This window comes from Kryptolebias marmoratus, unplaced genomic scaffold, assembly GCF_001649575.2.
Source record: "Kryptolebias marmoratus isolate JLee-2015 unplaced genomic scaffold, ASM164957v2 Scaffold33, whole genome shotgun sequence".
Classification (NCBI taxonomy): Eukaryota; Metazoa; Chordata; class Actinopteri; order Cyprinodontiformes; family Rivulidae; genus Kryptolebias; species Kryptolebias marmoratus.
The window spans coordinates 71268-77670 of record NW_023665767.1 but is presented as its reverse complement, the minus strand read 5'-3'; positions in this window follow the sequence as shown (position 1 = coordinate 77670).

Here is a 6403-nt window from a genome sequence, read left to right as displayed (position 1 = left end):
GCCAAGAGCACATATGGACACTCTTATGTTTGAACATGGTGTTTGTTATGGACAATCCATGACGAGCACAGAAGTCCAACAACAGAACACCGCTCGGGTTCAGATCAGGGGGGCCGTTCCTCCCAACCACACCCCTCCAGGTCTCACTGTCATTGCCCACGTGTTGTTAGAAGTAAGATTTTAAATTCTATTCTGGATTTAACATAGAGCTAAAAGAAGCTAAAACTGGAGACATATGATTTCTCCTTGTAAGTCTCATCAGAACAGCATTTTAGATCAACTTAAGACTTTTAGAGAGGTTTTTAGACATTCTGATAATAAAAAAAATGAAGTAATCCAGACTAAAAGTGATAACTGCATGGACCAGTTCTTTTGCATCATTTTGAGACAAGTTTTCTTTTTTAATTTTAGTACTTTTGCACAAGTACAATAAAGTAGACCTTGTACCATTTTTATGTGGAAGTTAAATGACATTTTCTGTTTAATAATAACATTAAGGTTCCTTACACTAGTCCCAGAGGCCAAGTTAATGCTATCCAAAGGAAGTGAAAGGAAGCAAAGTTTGTTCCTAAGATGCTCAGGTCTAAAAACCACAAATTGTCTTGTCTAAATTTAAAAGCGAAAAAGTAAGTCATCAAGGCTTTTATGTCTCTAAGACATACTTTTTATCTAAGACACTGGATTCACCAGGCTTCATAAATAAATATGGCTGAGTACCATCAGCATAACAATAGATGACTGTATATCCTATTCTGACTAATAATATTGCCTAATGGAAACATACAGACATGGACAAATTTGTTTTTTCCCTTCAGTTAAGGAAAGATAAACCCACAGAGGTCACTGAAATAACTTGAAACTGACAAAGTCATTATTTTTGAATTGAATTATACAAAGCAAAACTAATGAAACTGGCCTTAACAAAAAGAATGGTACCCCTTTTGGGTCTGTGAACATAGAGTTGATATGATTCAGTTCTGTTCTGAGACTTTATTGTTGCATCTGGCACAGGGTGTATTGAATGTGTGCAGGGTCTAATGAAATCACAAGGCAATCTGGAGCAAAATGTGCTGCCCAGTCTCTGAAAGCTTGATCTCAGTCACAGGTCTTCCAATGTCATAAAAACCCAAAACACACAAGTAAAAACATTTAAGAATAGCTAAGAAAAAACCATTGAAGTATTCTGAAGTGACCTTCTGAGCCCTGATCCTGAAGTGACCTTCTGAGCCCTGATCCTGAAGTGACCTTCTGAGCCCTGATCTAAATCCTGTTAAACATCTGCAGAAGGAGCTGAAACATCTGGAGAAGGAATCCTTCAAACCTGAGACAGCTGGAGCAGTTTGTTCATGAGGAGTGGACCAACATACCTGAGGACAGGGGCAGAAGACTCAGAGAGAGCTACAGAAATCACTTGGTTACAGTGAATGCCTTAAATATTGTGTACAAAAATATTACCATACATTTTAAGGCTAGTTTTATTAGTTTGTTTTTTAAACAAATTCTGTTGAATCGAAGTTTGAAAGCAATGACTGATTTTTATTAATGATTTTTTTTTTATTACATTTGTCAGTTTCAACTTTGTGGATTTTTTCTTTTTTAACAAAGTTTAAACAAATTTGTACAAGTCTGTATATAAAATAAAGAGTATTGGTCTGAGCACCAAACCCTGAAGAACTTAATGACTAACTCTGTTCCTGTAATTTCAATATCATGTTCAAGCCTCTGTACTAGAATATTGTGATCAGTTGGATCAAATGCAGCACTGAGATCTAACAGGACAAGTATGGAGACAAGTCCACTGTCTGAGGCCAGGAGAATATCATTAATAACTTTCACCAGTGCTGTTTCTGTGATATGATGAGCTCTAAATCTTGACTAAAATTCCTCAAACAGATTATTTCTGTCCAGATGTTCACAGAATTGATTTGTAACTATTTTCTCAACAATGTTTGAGATGAGTGGGAAATTAGATGTCTATTATTGCTCAGAACTTTTGAATCAATATTGGGTTTCTTAAGTAAAGATTTAATTCCTGTAACCTTAAAGCTCTGTGTTACATAACCAGTCATTATAGGCAAATTAAGCAGATCTAAAATGGGGATATTATTTAAAGGAAATACCTCTTTGAACAGTGTGGTTGGGATGGGATCTAGCAGACATGTTGATGGTTTGGATGGTTTCATCCAAACCATCAAAAGGACAAAAACAGTCCAAATACAAATCAGGTTCTCGTGACACTTCTAAATCTGCCTCATCTGACAGAGAATCAGAGGCAACAGTAGGAAGGATGGTGTGAATTTTCTCTCTAATTGAAATCATTTTTATGAAAAATGTTATGAAGTCATCACTACTTTGAGTTAAAGGAATATATGGTTCAGTGGAGCTAGAACTCACTAGTCTGGTTACATCACTAAAAAGAAACCTAGAGTTGTTTTTGTTCTCTATTGAAGATGAATAATATACAGTTCTAGTCTCATGAAGGGCTTTCTTGTATGCTAGCAGGCTATCTCTCCAGGTTAAATAAAATTCTTCCATGTTAGTGGAACGCCATTTTTTTCCAGCTTTCTAGATGCCTGTTTTAAAGTACATAACTCTGAATTAAACAAAGGAGCCAGCTTCCTTTGACTGATTGTTTTCTTTTTCAGAGGAGCAATTTAATAAATGATGTTTGCATTGAAGTTGTAATATTTATCAACAAGGTTATAAATTTGTGAGGAAGTAAAATTTAGGTTTCTGCTCTCTGCTGGATTGCCTTACATTGTGATACAGAAGAAAGTAGTATTGGAATATGTTCTGTAAATTCAGGATCAGCACTCTTTGATGAACATTTGCTGTAGTAAAAATTTTCTTTCAGGTTGTGAGGTCTCAATGTAAACTTAAAGGTTATTAAAAACAATCAGATAACAGGGTTGTGTGAATACATTGTTAACAGTTCACTCTTTGATATGTCACAACCAGGTCAAGCATGATGAAGGAAACGAGTAGGTTTTTGGACATTTTAGGTCCAAACCAATTGACTACTTAATTATTAAAAACTACAATTAGACTCAATTTCAACATCTACTCGAGTATGGAATCCCTCATTATTATGACTTTACTGTTTTTTTTTTATAAAAAGTGAGCGTTCTGGCAAAATTGAAATTAAAGGCTGGGTGGATGATATACAAAGCAAGAGTTTTAATTTTTTATTTGGGCAGGAAAAACTGACAAGGACTCAAAAGAATTATGACTAATAATAAGGCCTTGGATTAATCAATAATCTTGACTGAAAAATAAGAGCTACTCCACCTCCTTGATTTTTTGTTTTAAAAAACTGAGAATGTAGATAATTAACTGGAATTAATTTGTTAGTCTTGACATAACCCTGCTACTGCAGTCAGATTTCTCTAAAACTAAATTAGACAATCAATTGTCAAATCGTGATCTTGTTTTTTCACTCTATTACATTTTCAACAATATATATCAACAGTGAAAACACCCCCACCCTAGCGCTTACCCAAGACAAACTAATAAAAGACATATAGAAGAAAATTTTTAAAAAGATAAAATGAGTAATATCAGAAATAAGCAAATACACTTGTCAAGCCACATTACTGTGGTGTTCAATTCAGAATGATCTGACAATCTATAGCTTTAACAAAGGACAGAAAGGGATTTCAGGTTATTTCAAATGATTTAGAAAAAAAGTAATCCTGATTTTTTTTCCAGTTTAACTAAGTAAAGAACATCTATTAATCCAGGTTGTTTATGTAGTTGGAGGAGCTGCAGATTTCCAATTTAGCAGAATTAACCTCCTGGCCAGGAGAGTTGTGAATGCAAATAAGTCCTTTTTAGTAGCAGTGAGAGCAAGTTAAGTAGACCATATTTCAAACTAGGTGGTTAAGACATTAGGAACAATACTAACACTAAGAATAGGGGAAAAACATGATTCCTTACTAGTAGTGCTCCAACACAGTGTGTTTTCATCCAAAATGGCATCTAAATTGAACCCAGATTTTTGGACAGGCAGCCACTATTAATGTAACTAGAAGTAGAAGTGAAGAGATTAATGTAGTAAGGCTTTCAGTGCTACAGTGCTATTACAAAGTTCTGTAGAACTTGACCTGCCGAAGAGCAGGGACACAACTAAAACATGCAGGAGTGTAGCAACATTACAACTGCCATAACAGAGGTAGCATGTAAAAAAAAATCTAGAAACGAAATGCAGTTGGCTAGTTTCCCTCTTCTGTATTTTCTCTTATGAACCCTATAATAAATAATTTCCCCGTTTTATAAAAGCCTTCACTAATCCCCACAATTGAGGCTGTGACCTCTGAAGTCTTATTAACCTGGAGGAAAAAAATCAATTTGTTTAGAGACAAACTTGATAATGTCATAATCTAGCAGTAGATATTTGTCAAGTTTATGAAAGCATAGTCTGAGACTACAATAAAGGCAATTTTACAGTCTGAAATTGACTAAACCAGCCTGCTATAAGCTAAAAAATATAGAAAATTTTAAATCAATGCAAGTGTAGATATGGTGAATAAGTGAGAAAAAGAATAGTCTCCTATCTGGATTTTAAAAAATGTTAGATATTTATAACAATAAACGTTTTTATAAAGGTTTCAATCACTTTCATTGACCTTGACTGAAGAGCTGAAGTAATGGAGGAGCGGCCTAAGAAAGCATTCAGCCAGCAGTTAAAATCCCTTCTCTCAATTATATCTTAAATAGTCAAATCCAGCAGCATTGAGAAACCTTGTCTAAAACAGAGTCATCAGTTAAAAGTACAGTTTAGGTATTGTAGCTTTCCAAAGTCATTGCAGAAGATATTTGGCTGTTCAAATGTGTTTTGTTATGACTTGTTGAATACGGAGCAAAGTTTGATAGTATTCACACCTGTACAGCAGAGTGAAACAAGAACTATTTCAATACTTTACATTTGAAAACTGCTTTTTTCGTGATAGATGCAGCTTGCTCTGTCACCACTGCCATATTTCCACCTTTTAATTTAAAACCCTTTCATTATCAATAAAGATAATTTTAAAAATCAAAACATCACATGCAGCAATGAATTGTGGGTAAATACTTTGCCGAAATCCCCCTGGATGCAGGCTTAGCCAGAGGGCGGATATTGTAAGCAAAGGGGGTGGGGCTAAAGAGCACTCCGGAGAATTGGGACACACTACACACTCAAACCCTTCAGCATGAACGTGCATTTGAAGGACACAAGGGTGGAAGTGCAAGTATTGGGATCGGGCCTAAGATGGAGTAGATCAGTGATTCCTAATTTCAGTCCTCGAGGAATACCACCCTGCATGTCTTAGTTGTTTCTCTGCTTTGACACACCTGATTTGAATGACTGAGTGATTAACAGGCTTCTGCAGAACTTGAAGACCTGCTAAAGAGTGTGACCTATGTAGCTCTGATGACCTCTCTTGATGTGAAATAACCCACACGGAGCTGCTCAAGCTGTGGCATCAGCTGTTTTTTTCTTTTTATTTCTCCATCTGCATTTTCACACAACAACACAGAGGCAAGGTTATCTCTGGATGAGAACACGTGCTCCTTCTGCAAGGGGGAACCATAGTGTTACCGTGTGGAAGTTCCCACCATGTTTTCACATGAGCTAAACATTTCTAAAGTTTAACAATATTGAGAGAATGCTGAACTATCGTGACCTACAATAATCACCGTTCAATATATGCACAAGTGAAAACCAGAAACATACTTCATAGTGTAGTGGTATAGAAATACCTAATTCCACGCAAATAGTTTCCAGGTGAGAAGTCCGGTTCTTAAGGTGGGCGTGGTGTATATAAGGAGCTGTGGCGTTCATTCAGGTGTGTGTCGTCTTTGCTCTCCCGCTGTGTGGCTTGCGTCCTGTGGGCTCTGGCAGTGAAAAAGCAACAAAACGCTGGCTGGTGCATGTTGCGCTGGTATCCTGGTGGTAGGTGTTCTCCCTCCCTGCACTTTAGTTGATCTTGGTCAGAAAATCTAATTTGGAGTGTGATCATAGGTAAAATGTTGCGGTGCTGCGCTCCTTCTCTTCCTCGTTCTGCGAGTGTGTGTGTGTGTGTGCATGTTTGTGGATCGGCAGGTAAGAAATTAATACTCATTTAAGCTTCAGTTTGTTATAGTCTTATTTAAAATGGTGACTAATTAATTTTTCATAGGCGCCCCACAGTTGGACCATTGCTGCTCTGTTCTGCCCTGCGTTTGTCTCCCTGATTTCTGTGCCATCGTTTTAAAGTTGGACTAAAAACCAGTGATCAGGCCCGAAACCTGGGAGTAGTGATGGACTCTGACCTGAACCTTCAGAGCCACATTAAGACAGTCACAAAGTCGGCCTTCTATCACCTGAAGAACATCTCCAGGATTAGAGGACTTATGTCTCAGCACGATCTAGAGAAACTCATCC